Source organism: Schistocerca piceifrons, chromosome 10 (assembly GCF_021461385.2).
Source record: "Schistocerca piceifrons isolate TAMUIC-IGC-003096 chromosome 10, iqSchPice1.1, whole genome shotgun sequence".
In the NCBI taxonomy this organism is placed as follows: Eukaryota; Metazoa; Arthropoda; class Insecta; order Orthoptera; family Acrididae; genus Schistocerca; species Schistocerca piceifrons.
In genome coordinates, this window is record NC_060147.1 from 37,788,476 (window position 1) to 37,804,630 (window position 16,155).

The 16,155-nt window shown below is 45.8% G+C and overlaps 1 protein-coding gene across 1 annotated transcript in view; it reads right to left on the reverse strand.

Moving 5' to 3' along the window:
• The window catches only part of LOC124718638, a 526,059-nt gene that overhangs the window by 385,669 nt on the left and 124,235 nt on the right, over nt 1–16,155 (reverse strand). The window contains exon 3 of the mRNA XM_047244262.1: nt 13,141–13,210. The gene's annotated coding sequence lies outside the window, so the exon portion shown is untranslated. The remainder of the gene's footprint in view (nt 1–13,140; nt 13,211–16,155) is intronic.

Genomic DNA, 16,155 nt, shown 5'->3' on the forward strand with positions numbered 1-16,155 from the left:
TCTCGTGGGACACGAAGGGAGGTGCAACCGCTCGATACAATAGAGCGCGTTCCGATAATGTCGTCCCATTTGAGAACATAAATCCTACACATGAGTGAAGACAGAAACTCGGGTTTTACACTATTGGGCATTAAAATTGCTACACCACGAAGATGTCGTGCTGCAAACGCGAAATTTAACGTACAGAAAGAAGATGCTGTGAAATGCAAATGATTAGCTTTCCAGAGCATTCACACAAGATTGGCGCCGGTGGCGACACCTACAACGTGCTCACACGAGGAAAGTTTCCAATCGATTTCCCATACACAAACAGCAGTTGACTGGCGTTGCCTGGTGAAACGATGGTGTGATGCCTCGTGTAAGGAGGAGAAATGCGTACAGTCACGTTTCCGACTTTGATAAAGGTCGGATTGTAGCCTGTCGCGATTTCGGTTTATCGTATCGCGACATTGCTGCTCGCGTTGGTCGAGATCCAATGACTGTTAGCAGAATATGGAATCGGTGGGTTCAGGAGGGTAATACGGAACGCCGTGCTGGATCCCAACAGCCTCGTATCACTAGCAGTCGAGATGACAGACATCTTATCCGCATGGCTGTAACGGATCGTGCTGCCACGTCTCGATCCCTGAGTCAATAGATGGGGACGTTTGCAAGACAGCAACCATCTGCACGAACAGTTCGACGACGTTTGCAGCAGCGTGGACTATCAGCTCGGAGACCGTGGCTGCGGTTACCCTTGACGCTGCATCACAGACAGGAGCGCCAGAGATGGTGTACTCGACGACGAACCTGGGTCCACGAATGCCAAAACGTCGTTTTCTCGGATGAATCCAGGTTATGTTTACAGCATCATGATGGTCGCATCCGTGTTTCGCTACATCGCGGTGAACGCACATTGGAAGCGTGTATTCGTCATCGCCGTACTGGCGTATCACCGGCGTGATCGTACGGGTTGCCATTGGTTTCACGTCTCGGTCACCTCTTGTTCGCATTCACGGCACTTTGAACAGTGGACGAAACATTTCAGATGTGTTACGACACGTGACTCTACCCTTCATTCGATCCCTGCGAAACCCTACATTTCAGCAGGATAATGCACGAACGCATGTTGCAGGTCCTGTACGGGCCTTTCTGTGTACAGAAAATGTTCGACTGCTGCCCTGCCCAGCACATTCTCCAGATCTCTCACCAATTGTAAACGTCTGGTCAATGGTGGCCGAGCAACTGGCTCGTCACAGTACACCGGTCACTACTCTTGAGGAACTGTGGCATCGTGTTGAAACTGCACGGGGAGCTGTACCTGTACACGCCATCCGAGCTCATTTTGACTCAATGCCCAGGCGTATCAAGGCCGTTATTACGGCCAGAGGTGGTTTTTCTGGGTACTGATTTCTCAGGATCTATGCACCCAAATTGCGTGAAAATGTAATCACATATCAGTTCTAGTATAATATGTCCAATAAATACCCGTTTATCACCTGTATTTCTTCTTGGTGTAGCAATTTTAATGGCCAGTAGTCTACATAAATCATGGGATACCGATATACACACATACAGATGGCGGCACTATCGCATACGCAAGGTATAAAAGGGCAGTGCACTGGCGGAGCTGTCATTTGCAGTCAGGTGTTTCATGTGAAAAGATTTCCCACAGCACGACGGAAATTAACAGACTTTGAAGGCGGAATGGTAGTTGGTTCAAATGGCTCTGAGCACTATGGGACTCAACTGCTGTGGTCATCAGTCCCCTAGAACTTAGAACTACTTAAACCTAACTAACGTAAGGACAGCACACACATCCATGCCCGAGGCAGGATTCGAATATGCGACCGTAGCGGTCGCGCGGTTCCAGACTGAAGCGCCTAGAACCGCTCGGCCACACCGGCCTGCTAATAAATCAACATCCTCGCAAAACTATGAAGTGGCTTCGGCTTGAATGATGTACTTTATAATTCAAGATATTCCATTATTTGCATTTTAACACTCATTTGCAATCTGGGCAAAAGAACTACAGTTATCAAGTTCGCGTATGCTTCTCAGCCTGCCGCGACTAGGTGAAGCAAATTTGGATAGTTGTTTCAGATCAAGGGCGTTGTTGCGGTACCAAGTGGTGCAGTCGCTGTGCAGGTAAAGAAGACCGACAGACTTCCAACACCAGTGCTTCAATTTTAAACATGGGCTGCCCACACATTCCGGCGCACTGCTCCATCGTTACGCTGATATCAGTCTGAAGGAGATAGTGTCTGAAACTAATCAACCAAGGGAGGATTTTGTTTTAACAGTTACAAATCGGAGTCGTCGCGATCGACGGACGCTTTTCCATGTCAACCAGACTGGGACAACCATCACCACCGAGCCGACACAAATAAAACGCCACACTACATAAATGATTTCGGAGACAATCTGAGCAGCCGTCTTAGCTTGTTTGCAGATCATGCCGTCGTTTATGGACTAGTTAAGTCATCAGACGAAAAGAAATTGCAAAACGATTTAGAATAGATATCTGTATGGTGCAAAAATTGGCTACTGACCCTAAATAACGAAAAGTGTGAGGTCATCCACATGAGTGCTAAAAGGAATCCGTTAAACTTCGGTTACACGATAAATCAGTCAAATCTAAAGACTGTGAATCTACCTAAATACCTAGGAATTACAGTTACGAACAACTCAAATTGGAAGGAACACACAGAAAATGTTTCGGAGAAGGTTAACCAAAGACTGTGTTTTATTGGCAGGACACTTAGAAAATGTATCAGGTCTACTAAAGACACTGCCTACACTACGGTTATCCGTCCTCTTGCAGAGTATTGCTGCTGGGATTGACGGAGTACATCGAAAGGGGGCAAAGAAGGGTAGCACGTTTTGTATTATCGCGAAATAGGGGAGACAGTATCACTGAAATGATACGGGATTCGGGCTGAAAATCATTAAAACAAAGGCGTTTTTCCTGGCGGAAATCTCACAAAATTCCAACCACCAACTTTCCCCACCGAATGCGAAAATACTTTGTTGACGCCGACCTACATACGGAGAAACGATCACCATGATACAATAAGGGAAAAAAAAATGGCTCTGAGCCCTATGGAACTTAACATCTGAGGTCATCAGTCACCTAGAACTTAGAACTACTCAAACCTAACTAACCTAAGGACATCACACATATCAATGCCCGAGGCAGGATTCGAACCTGCGAGCGTAGCGGTCGCGCGGTTCCAGACTGTAGCGCCTAGAACCGCTCGGTCACATCCAAATACAGAGGTATATAAACAGGTCGAATACTGCGCTGCGGTAGCAACGCCTACATAAGACAACAAGTGTCTAGCGCAGTTGTTATATGGGTTACTGCTGCTACAATGGCAGGTCATCAACATGCGAGTGAGTTTGAACGTGGTGTTAAAGTCGGCGCACAGCATCTCCGATGTAGCGACGAAGTGGGGATTTTGCCCTACGCCCATTTCACGATTGTACCGTAAATATCAGGAATCCGGCAAAACATGAAATCTCCAACATCCTGCAGGAATGGGACCACAGACAGCTGAAGAGAATTATTTAACGTGACAGAATTGAAACGCTTCCGGATACTGCTGTAAATTTCAATGCTGGGCCTTCAGCAAGAGCCAGCGTGCGAACCATTGAACGAAACATCATCGATATGGCCTTTCAGAGCCGTAGACCCACTCGTGTACCCTTGATGACTGCACGACACAAAGCTTTACGCCTCGCCTGGGCGGATCAACATCGACATTGGACTATTGATGACTGGAAACATGTTGCCTGGTCGGAAGAGTCTCGTTTCAAATTGTATCGAGCGGATGGACGTGTACGGGTATGGAGACAACCTCATGAAACCACGGATCCTGCATGTCAGCATGGGACTGTTCAAACTGATGGAGGCTCTGTAACGGTGAGGGGCGTTCGCAGTCGGAGTGATATGGGATTCCTGATACTCCTAGATATGACTCTGACAGGTGACACGTACGTAAGCATCCTGCCTGATCAGCTGCATCCATTCATGTCCATTGTGCACTCCGACGGACTTGGGCAGTTCCAGCACGACAATGCGAGACTCCACACGTCCAGAATTGCTACAGAGTGGCACTAGGAACACTCTTCTGCTTTTAAACGCTACCGATCCCCACCAAACTCCCCAGACATCAACATTATTGAGCATATCTGGGATGCCTCGCAATGTACTGTTCAGAAGAGATCTCCACTCCCTGTTAGTCTACCGATTTGTGAACAGCCCTGCAGGATTCATGGTGTCCTCTGCTGCACTACTTCAGACATTAGTCGAATGCACGCCACGTCGTGTCGCGGCACTTCTGCGTGCTCGCTGGGGCCCTACACGATATGGCTCTTCAGTGTAGCAGCTATCGCAGCAGGATTCGCGACTTCGCGTTTTGCCGCCTCTTTTCACATTTCAGTAGCGCCTTGAGAAGCGAGAGGCACTTGACCGGCGCCGCTTGCCGACACCCTAGAAGCGGGGAGCCGGCCGTTTCCTTGAATCGCAGCAGGAGTCCGCCGATGTGGTTTTGCGGGGCAGATATTGCGGTCGCGACTTCCTCTGAGGTTTTGCGGCCAGCGCCGCTCCGTCGCTTCTGTTTTCCTGGTATGGTAGCCGCGAGACTGTGCGGCAGGAGCGGTGAAGGGCAGAGCTGGATCGCATTGTGGACGGAACACAGCGTCCACTCAAAGACTGACAGGAGAGAGCGCGCGGGAATTTTCATTCGGTAGCGAAATGTGCGCTGATATCGAATTTCATGGCAAATTAACTCTGTGAGCCGCACCGGGACTCCAACCCGGCACCTCTGCCTTTCACGGGCGTCTGCTCTGCCATCTGAGCTACCCGAGTACGACTCGCGACCCGTCTTCAGAGCTTTGCTTCTGCCAGTCCCTCACCTCCTACCTTTCAAAGTTCCGCTGCCTAGTTCGCAGGACTACCACTACTGAAAGGTCCCGGGTTCGTCTCCCGGCTCGGCAGACAATTATAATCTTCCAGGAAGTTTCACCTTACAAAATTGTAGCAAATTTTTAATTTCAGTCGCAGTCGTGATTTAGTGTAGGCGTTGACGTCTTCAGAGCTTTTCAGCTTTGAAACAGTGTAACAGGGTAGCGCATTAGAGTGTAACAAAATAGAAAATATCTTGTAATCACCTATACTACATGGAAAATGACGTACTGCGAACTATGGATGAAGGGCAACAGGCAGATCCTATACATCTAGATTTGACACGGTGTCCCCATTGCAGGCATATGGAACAAGTTCACAGATATGTGAGTGGTTCGAAGACTTCTTAAATAATAGAAGCCAGGATGTTGTCCTGGACGGCGAGTGTTCATCAGAGACACGGGTACCGTCAGGCGTGCCCCAGGGAAGTGTGATAGGACAGCTGTTATTTTCTATGTACATAAATGATTTGGCGGACAGGGTAGGCAGCAATCTGCGGTTGTTTGCTGATGATGGCGTGCTGTACGGTAAGGTGTCTGAGTTGGCTGGCTGTAGAATGATACAAGACGACTTACACAAAATTTCTTATTGGTGTGATGAGTGGCACCTACCTCTTCATGTAGGAAAATGTAAGATAATGCGGATGAGTAAGAAGAACACACCTGTAATCTTCGGATACAGTATTACTAGTGTCCTGCTTAACACAGTCAAGTCGTTTAAACATCTGGACGTAACGTTTCAAAGCGATATGAGGTGTAATGAGCATGTGAGAACTGTTGTAGGGAAGGCGAACGGTCGACTTCCGTTTGTTGCGAGTAATTTAGGAAAGATTGGTTCATCTGTAAAGGAGATCGCATATAGGACCCAATCTTGAGTACTGCTAAAGTGTTTGGGATCCATACCAGACGAAATTAAGGGAAGACATCGAAGCAGTTCAGAGGCGGGCTGTTAGATTTGTTAGTAGGTTTAAACAACACGTGTTACTGAGATGCATCAGGAAGTCAAATGGGAATGGATGGAGGGAAGTCACCATTTTTTTCGAAAAACACTACTGACACAATTTAGAGAATCGGCATTTGAAGCTGACTGCCGAACGATTCTACTGTCGCCAACACACATTTCGCGTAAGGACCACGAAGATAAGATACGAGAAATTAGGGCTCATACGGAGACATATAGACAGTCGTTTTCCTCTCGCTCCGTTTGCGAGTGGAACAGGAAAGGAATGATTAGTAGTGGTGCAAAGTACTAGATCTAGAAGTAAATAATCAGTTATAAATTTGTAATAGATAAACTTTTCATAGTTGGGGTCCACAGTCATGTAGAATTTTTTGAAGGACATCATATTCGCCGTTGACTGTACGAATTATTTGTTTCAAATAGCATTTCTTGGGGTTTGGGGCATTTCAAAGTGGTAATGCCACAGATTGTTACCGTTTTTCTACTGTGGAAAGGTCAATTTTTCACGATGACGTGTATACATGTCGGAGAAGGTCCCAAGGCAGAAACCAACAGGCAATATGCCAACAAGTACCCACGAAAGCCTCCACCACTTTGTAAAATCTGAACTCCAAGAAGCATGTTACTGAGATCCTAAAGCAGCTAATTCGACCAAGTTCTCCCTTTCACATACTCCCTTTCACAGACTCCTGACAACGTCATCTTAGGCACAATCTGATATAGGTTGACAAACGCAAAATAGTTACCGAACTGCCGCCCCGAGTGGAAGTATCAGAAAAAAAGTGGAGAAAGATTTGTGGTAGGTGGGTTCCGAGAAAGTAAACGGATCCTCACAAACGAACACGAAAGACAGCGTCAGCAAACTTCTGGAACAGAACGAGTATTCTGGGCAAGAGTTACTTGCAAAAATTTTGACGGGGGATAAAAACCAGTCGCATCATTCTGAAACGGAGACGAAACGACAATCGATGGAATCGCATCGCCCAAATTCATCGAAGAAGAAGGAATTCAAAGCTTCGGCTACAGCAGGAAAAGTGACGTTCACTGTGTTTCTTGATTTGGACACCACGCCACATGGAACCACTACCAAACTAGACGCTTATGTGGAAACCCATAAAACAATTCACAGTCGAATGTGCAGCGTTCAGCAATATCGGCAAAAACACGATATTTTTACGTTGCATGACAACAGTGAGAAAACCACTATGGAGGTGGCAGAGCTTGGGCAGACAAAGGGTGAAACAGCCACAGAACAGTCCAGATCTGACAGCGCGTAATTTCCACCTCATCGCGAAACTGAAGGGGACACTTCGTGGGACGAGATTTGAAGATGATGACTGCCTTGTGGAGGTTGCGAAAGAGTGGCTGAAACGTGCTGGTCCTCACTTCAACCAGTTCCATGGTGGCTAAGGGGCGAACATTACATGGAAACGTTACATTTTATTTCTCAACGTATTGGTAAAAATATCAAAGGTATGAAAAATAAACTGGTTTCAAAAAGGTGCATTTCTTTCGGACTTACTCTCGTAATAACTGTGACATTACCGGCCTTGAAAGTTATCGTTTCTCAAAACACACTACTAAAATAATTACATTCGCCTTCAAAGTATTCTCCATGAGTCGCTACACTATTATAAACGTTCCCATATAACTGAAAAAACTTACTAGTGATGACTCCCTTGGGCAAAACGTTCTCTCTTTTCTTGCCGAGCCAAATTAGAGTAAAACTTCAAAGTCTTTTGTCATCACCTTCGTGGCCTCCATCAGGAATAATTCACTGTCACTACTGCTACTATGATGACTTTCTTAATTACGAATAATCGACCTGCGAGTGGTCGACCTACGTCATCGCGACGCCATGCTGTCATATGTCATGTTCTTCCCACCCATTCAGCCCTACCCCTTCTAACAACCCTACCACAACAAAGGTCAAAAATTAATTATGATTGTGGTGTTGCTCACGCTGCTAAATATTGCATTTTCGGGCAACAACAAAATTATTATGTGGCAGGTGTCATTAGAGCACAGTTAATAAAGTCATTTCTTGAAATAATGGATAAACTAGGCACTCATCTTTTCGTGTTTCCCACGCTGCTATCGTTGTGAACTCGTGGCTCAATCGTCGAAAATCTAGGTAGTGACGATTCCAAGCTCGGATGCAAAGAGGCCTAGGTGTTATTCTGCGACATTCAAAAGTTTTATAGATGTGTTTCATAAACCATTCTTGAAGATTAAACTTTTGCAAGTTAGGACAATGGTGATGTAAAAAAGTGATCAGCACTCCGAATCTAAGTTACATTTCTTTTTTATTACTTTTGTTGCAATATCACGTAACTCGTTCCAAAACATCACTTCACAATATAAAACATACTTGAAAATATCTCCCTCACTGTTAAAGTTCGCATTTCACAAACTGACTACAATTTGCGTCTTCTTAACATGACGACCAAAGCTTGACACTCTAATAATCGCTTACGAGCCCAAAAATCAGAGTTACAAGTCCGCCAAATATCATAGTGACAAAAGAAAGAATACACATAAGAATAATATCATTGCAATATATACATATCGATGTATCGAAATACCTCTACATTAATGAAACCAAATCTGAATGTTGTCACAGAAATATGTTAACTGCCGGGTGATCACAAAGTCAGTATAAATTTGAAAACTTAATAAACCACGGAATAATGTAGATAGAGAGGTAAAAATTGACAAACATGCTTGGAATGACATGGGGTTTTATTAGAACCACCCCATATTGCTAGACGCGTGAAAGATCTCTTGCGCGCGTCGTTTGGTGATGATCGAGTGCTCAGCCGCCACTTTCGTCATGCTTGGCCTCCCAGGTCCCCAGACCTCAGTCCGTGCGATTATTGGTTTTGGGGTTACCTGAAGTCGCAAGCGTATCGTGATCGACCGACATCATCTCTAGGGATGCTGAAAGACAACATCCGACGCCAATGCCTCACCATAACTCCGGACATGCTTTACAGTGCTGTTCACAACATTATTCCTCGACTACAGCTATTGTTGAGGAATAATGGAGGACATATTGAGCATTTCCTGCAAAGAACATCATCTTTGCTTTGTCTTACATTGTTATGCTAATTATTGCTATTATGATCAGATGAAGCGCCATCTGTCTGACTTTTTTTGAACTTTTGTATTTTTTTGGTTCTAATGAAACCCCATGTCATTCCAAGCATGTGTGTCAGTTTTTACCTCTCTATCTACATTATTCCGTGATTTTTTCAGTTTTCAAATTTATACTGACTTTTTGATCACCCGGTATTTTACAGAAACACAGTAGAATATTGCTGGTATCGAGAGGTTGCGGCGAGGTGCCGTAATGGTTACATAATTCAAATATCATTACAACCTCCACCATGCGACGAATGAAGGCCCAAGTATTTATCTATGTTTACTTGTTTCCTCTTATACACCGAGATTGTCCAGGCTCCAATGTTCTTATTATTCATTGTAGTGGGTTTTCTCCATAGCCATCATGAGTGCTAATTATTACATGTTCTTTACGGGTGTCGACAAGATGTCTTTTTCGTACCATCGCTAGAGTGTGATGGAATGAGGACTATGACCGACACGTGTCATGACGAATAGTAGACACATTGCGGTGCATACAAATTCTGTGTGTGACTGGTAAAAATGATCGCTTCCGTTACTTCGACCAGTGCCTCTGAAAGGAATAATTGCAGGTTAACATATTTCATGGAAAATGCTCTTTGGGGACTTTCATCTTCGACACGAGTGGCAGAAAGCCAGAGTACAGATAATTACCCCCAGTGAGGCGCAGCGCACGCCGTGAAATCAATGCCGGCACGAAGCGAGCGCTGCAAACGATCATGCGCTCGGCTTCACAATTACTGCACTCTCTAGCAGGTCCCAACTACAGAGCGCTCCCCGTAATGAGGGGAGCGCCTGGCAAGCGGGCAACCCGCGGAGCACCGCGGCGTGGCGGGTCAGTCGAGCAGCACCGCTGCAGGCGCCACCTGCTCTTCTACAGGCAGCCGTACAACAGGCTCCAAAACTCCTTTCTACAAAGTCACTCTGGCGTACGGGCAAATCCTGGCCCGGGTTTTAGGGTGGTTTACCTCGGTCCTGCGGTAGAGAACGGAACTGTATCCAATAATACGCTGCAAATAAATTCCTAACTGGGAGATATAAAAAGGCCCTCTCCATAGCATAAACTTTCATCAACCATGGGGTAATCAAAAAGTCTCTCCGCAGTGGCGTATGATTGTTAGCCCCGCGTGCCGTATGATTGTTCACCTGCCTGGGTTACTTTCCTTCAAGTGGACTCTCCCAACATTCCACTGTTTCATTTATCTCAGCCAGCGTCAGTAGTATCGTTGATGTGTGTCGTTACGTGTTGAGGTGAACGTTCAAGTTTTGCTCCTTTGTTCGTTTGTTTCGTTTTTTTTTTTTTACTGTTAAAATGCTAACCATTGAAGAACGTGTGTATTTAGTCGAACAAGTGTTCAGACCTGGCGATAAATACACAGTTTCAGTTCGTCAAACATTTAATTCAGTTTTGCCGGAGACGACACTCCCAAATCGCGATACTGTGCGAGATTTGATTAACAAATTTCGAAGTACGGGTTTAGCGACAGATGCACAGAGAAGTCGTCGTCCTAGCGTTTTGTTTGAGGATAAACTACTCGATATTTCCTATAAAATGCCTCGTTCTTCTTAACAACGGGGTGTTCAAAAAGTCTCTCCGCAGTTCCGTATGATCGTCAGCCGCGCTTGCCGTATGATTGTTCGCCTGCCTGGGTCACTTCCCTTCAAGTGGACTCTCCCAACATTCCACTGTTTCGTTTATCTCAGGCAGCGTCAGTAGTATCGTTGGTGTGTGTCGTTACGTGTTGGCGTCAACGTTTTAGTTCCTTCATTCGTTACTTTCGTTTTTGTCACTGCTAAAATGCTAACCATTGAAGAACGTGTGTTTTTAGTCGAAGAAGTGTTTAAAGGTGGCGGTAAATACACAGGTTCAGTTCGTCAAACATTTAATTCAGTTTTCCCGGAGACGCCACTCCCACATCGCGATACTGTACGAGATTGGAGTAACAAATTTCGAATTACGGGTTCAGTGACAGATGCACCGAGAAGTGGTCATCCTAGCGTTTTGTCTGAGGATAACTACGAGCCCGAACAAGTCAGTAAGAAAACTCGCCCACGAAATCGATGTTAGTGTCGGAACGGCCCACACAGCTGTAAGGGAAAAATTAGAACTTTTCCCACACAAAGTGAGAATCGTGCAAGAACTGAAAAATACTGATCATGGCAAGAGACTGCATTATTGTCAATGGTTCAAAAATTTCGTTCAACAAAATGGAAAGGATATTCTAAATGAAACGTTTTTCACTGATGACGCGTGGTTTCATTCATCTGGGTACACGAACTCGCAAAATTCTCATATGTGGAGTATTTCAAATCCATTGTGTATTCATGAGGAACCATTTCATTCTGTGAGAATACGAGTCTGGATTGCAATATATAGGTAGTCGCAATATTTACGCTGTGAAAAGAAGTGTACGACGAAATAGTTCTATCGAGTGACAAAAGAACGATAGTCCACCACAAAAAAGAGTGAGAAACATGGTGAACAGTGTGTGGATGTCGAGAACACAAAGACGTGAATATATTGCAGTGATAAAAGTGGTAGTGCGACCTCCACCAGCTGTGAAGAAACGCAGACCAGCAAATCGTCCCACTGATGATGCCTTAGAACAGGAGAAGGCGAAACGGATATGGGATAAATAAAGTAACTAGCAGCAGGAAAAGGCAAGTATTTACATGCTTCCTGCGGAGGATGGCCACACAAACAAAGCTGTCATCTACAAAATACTTGAAAATGACCTAAGGCCGGAATCGTACAATCGGACATGAAATAAAGAGAATGGCAGCTGAAGGCATCACGAAATCATTCAAAAAATTATATATTAATGATGTTTAGGTTAGGGCTGTCTGTATGGAACTGTTGTGTACATAGTTCCGCGTAGTCAGCGCGTACACAACTTTCCCACTAGAGCGCTCCCCACTAAGCACAACAGCGCAGGCGCAGCGCTCGTCCGTCTCCGCACTACGAGATGGCGCTGCCTTAGAGACGGACCAAATTCTGCTTCTGCCGATCCGCGTATTAATATGTAACGCAGCCAATGAGATTGCTGCTAACGTAGAACCTTTTCTCCTCGCGGATCACACTCGCGCAGTGATACACGAACGCGCGAGGTATTATAACGAGTGTACAGACCTCCGATCAGTCAGTCTGCATCAGTCTGTACCAGTCTACATTTGTCTGTACCAGTCTATAGTCAAGTTTCAGTATGCGCCTAAGAAGATTACCATATTCCTGTACATAGCCATGAAGATAAATGTATAGACACTTCGTCAAGTATCAGATATGTGAGAATAAGCTTAACGTACCAATACCAAAGGAACTTCAGATTTTCAATTGTAAGTAGCATCCAGAACCAAGTTACGTAATGTTTATGTTTCTTATTATTTTAATAAATGTGTGTGAAAATTCATCAAGTTCTGTTTAAAGTGGGTCACCGTCAATCTGCTACTCTAAGCGTGCAAGTGGCATTTCTATCGTCTGACCTAACGGCAGAAGATAAACACGCCACGATAAGACCACGAGACATATTGCTGACACTCGCCTACTTCGTTAGAGTGACAAGTGAAATAATCTGATGGTGTGTGTACCGAAGGTCTTACAGTACGCACACCACAGGAACTGAACAAATGCAGTATTTGTTTTGCCAGAAGCCTTTCGGCTTAGTTTATTAACGCATCGCCAGTGGCTACATGTGCTGGTATTGCTATACAAGTGCTCTCGCTGCATTACTATTGCTATACAGGTGCCTGACGAAGCTGTTACTCTATCTCCACCACCAAAAACAATTCTCAGCACAGGGCAGACACTGCACACAGACTCTGCTTCCATGTTACCTCAACACAGCCGAAGTCGTGCAAGGGTGTGTGGGCAGTTTTCTAATGCAGGAAACCATTGAAAATCGGCGCACAATCCGCAACACATCTTAAAGTTTCAAGCAAGAACCTAGGTACGAAGATGGTTTTTCACAAACAGCTACACAAAATGGCACTTCCAGGGATAAAATATGGCGCTGCATCCCGGAATGTCAAAATTTACAGCGGCGGATCAAGTCGAACAGATGAGAGCAGTAGCAAGCCAGCCAGGTACTCACCTCCGGTAGCGTCGACGACGCGGACGTAGACCAGCCGTCGCCGGCCGCGCGCAGCCCGTTGAGGCAGCCCCTGCAACACACAGACCTAACTAACCTCTCACCACACAAGTCAGCAGCCACGTCTACCAAAACACCTGGCAAGAAGACTCAACATCACAAACTCCCAACCAATCCTGTATGAGCTACGTAACACGTTCAGAGCGGACTGAGTTAAAACCCCTCGTTTGTGGCGTCACTCTTATCCCCAATTAGAAACATGCGAGAAAAATTGCCGTTACAGCTTGTGAAGGCACAGAAGAGACAGTACAGAAAAATAATTCCTCCAAAATTTTTATCCTATTCTCAATACTGGTATGGGTATACATTGAAGCGATAAAGACACTAGTATAGGCATGCTTATTTAAATACAGAGATATGTGAACAGGCAGAATACGGCGCTGCGGTCTGCAGTTGTTAGATCGGTGACTGCTGCTACAATGGCCGGTTATCAAGATTTAAGTGAGTTTGATCGTGGTGTTATAGTCGGCGCACGAGCGATGGGACACAGCATCTCCGACGCGCGCGCGAGAGAGAGAGATAAAGTGTGTGTGTGTGTGTGTGTGTGTGTGTGTGTGTGTGTATGGAGTAAAGGGGATAGGTCGAGAGAGCCAGAAGGAATAAGCTACGAGAAGAGACGAAACTAAAGGAAAGCGACATTTTATTTAAAGACTGTCCTTCTGACGTCAACGCGACGTAAACACCGCCGGGGGAAACCCTTGCCGAGCACATCTATATTAAACTGAACTTCAATTTTTTTTTCGAGTCATCGGTCTTCTGAGTAGAGCTGATGTCAGGCAGTCGGCCACATATCCTTTCCACTGCCGATCACTTTAACTCAAGAGTAGCGCTTGCATCTGGCATCCTGAATTATTTATAGCACACATTCAAATCTCTGTCTTCTCCTACAGTTCTTAACCGCTACAGCTCCATCTAGTAGCTCCTCGACGATAGTGCGGAGAATGTCCTCATTCCTTACCTTATCAGTTCACCTAATTTTCAACTTTCTCCTGTAGTACTGCATCTCAAACACTTCGATTCTCTTCTGTTAAGGTTTTTCCACACTCGATCATTCACTATTCATAAAATTCTTCCTAAAGGGCCTGTATCTGTTACCTACTAGTGCCCTTCTAACGACCACGAGTATTCTCATCGCCTTTAATAATTTGCATAATAATGTCCTCCTTGCTTCGCTCAGCCTCCAACTAGCACAGCAATGAAACTTCCCGGCAGATTAAAACTGTGCGCCGGACCGAGACTCGAACTCGGCACCTTTTCCTTTCGCGGGCAAGTGCTCTACCATCTGAGCTACCGAAGCACGACTCGCCGTGTCCTCACACTCCGCTGCAGAGTGAAAATCTCATTCTGGAAACATCCCCCAGGCTGTGGCTAAGCCATGTCTCCGCAATATCCTTTCTTTCAGGAGTGCTAGTTCTGCAAGGTTCGCAAGAGGGCTTCTGTGAAGTTTGGAAGGTAGGAGACGAAATACTGGCAGAAGTAAAGCTGTGAGTAGCGGGCGTGAGTAATGCTTCGGTAGCTCTGATGGTAGAGCACTTGCCCGAGAAAGGCAAAGGCCCCGAGTTCGAGTCTCGGTCCGGCACACACTTTTAACCTGCCACGAAGTTTCATATCAGCGCACACTCCTCTGCAGAGTGAAAATCTCGTTCTATCACAGCACTGTCGTCAGCGAACCTTATGCTTGACATCCTTTCACAATGCGTTTTGATCCCGCACTTGAATCTTTCTTTTATTTCCGTCCTTCCTTCTTCGGTGCATAGACTGAACAGTAGGGGCGAAAGGCTACATCACTGTCTTACACCGTTTTTAATCAGAGCACTTCGTTCTTGGTCTTCCACTCTTATTATTCCCTCCTGGCTCTTGTACATATCGTATATTTTCCGCCTTGCCATACAGCTTCCTCCTATTTTAGTCAGAACTAGCTGAGTATCCGGCGTTGCTTGGGTATGTATTTATTCCCACCTTTTATTAATCCATCTCTTCCTTCCCCCATTTTCTGTCCATGTCCTCCTCTCTCCTCCACCCTTTCTCTGTCCATCTCTTCCTCCCTTCATCCTCTGTTCGTTTCCTCATCCTCTCTATCTCTGTTCTTTTCACACACTTCCGTCTCTCCAACCTTCTCATACCTCCCTCTTTCTGTCCATGTCCTCTCCCTCCTCTTTGACCATCTCCTCCTTCCCCTTTTCTGTCTGTCCATCCCCACGTTATCACTCCTACCCGAATAGGAAGTTGATGGTTCTTACAGCCACAGCACTTGTTTCCGATAGTAATACATATCTGTACCAAATGTGATTGTAATCTACCCTGGGGCTTAGGAGTAGCTTTTCACCCGCGGCTTCGCCCGTGTGCGCATATGTCACATATACACTCCTGGAAATTGAAATAAGAACACCGTGAATTCATTGTCCCAGGAAGGGGAAACTTTATTGACACATTCCTGGGGTCAGATACATCACATGATCACACTGACAGAACCACAGGCACATAGACACAGGCAACAGAGCATGCACAATGTCGGCACTAGTACAGTGTATATCCACCTTTCGCAGCAATGCAGGCTGCTATTCTCCCATGGAGACGATCGTAGAGATGCTGGATGTAGTCCTGTGGAACGGCTTGCCATGCCATTTCCACCTGGCGCCTCAGTTGGACCAGCGTTCGTGCTGGACGTGCAGACCGCGTGAGACGACGCTTCATCCAGTCCCAAACATGCTCAATGGGGGACAGATCCGGAGATCTTGCTGGCCAGGGTAGTTGACTTACACCTTCTAGAGCACGTTGGGTGGCACGGGATACATGCGGACGTGCATTGTCCTGTTGGAACAGCAAGTTCCCTTGCTGGTCTAGGAATGGTAGAACTATGGGTTCGATGACGGTTTGGATGTACCGTGCACTATTCAGTGTCCCCTCGACGATCACCAGTGGTGTACGGCCAGTGTAGGAGATCGCTCCCCACACCAT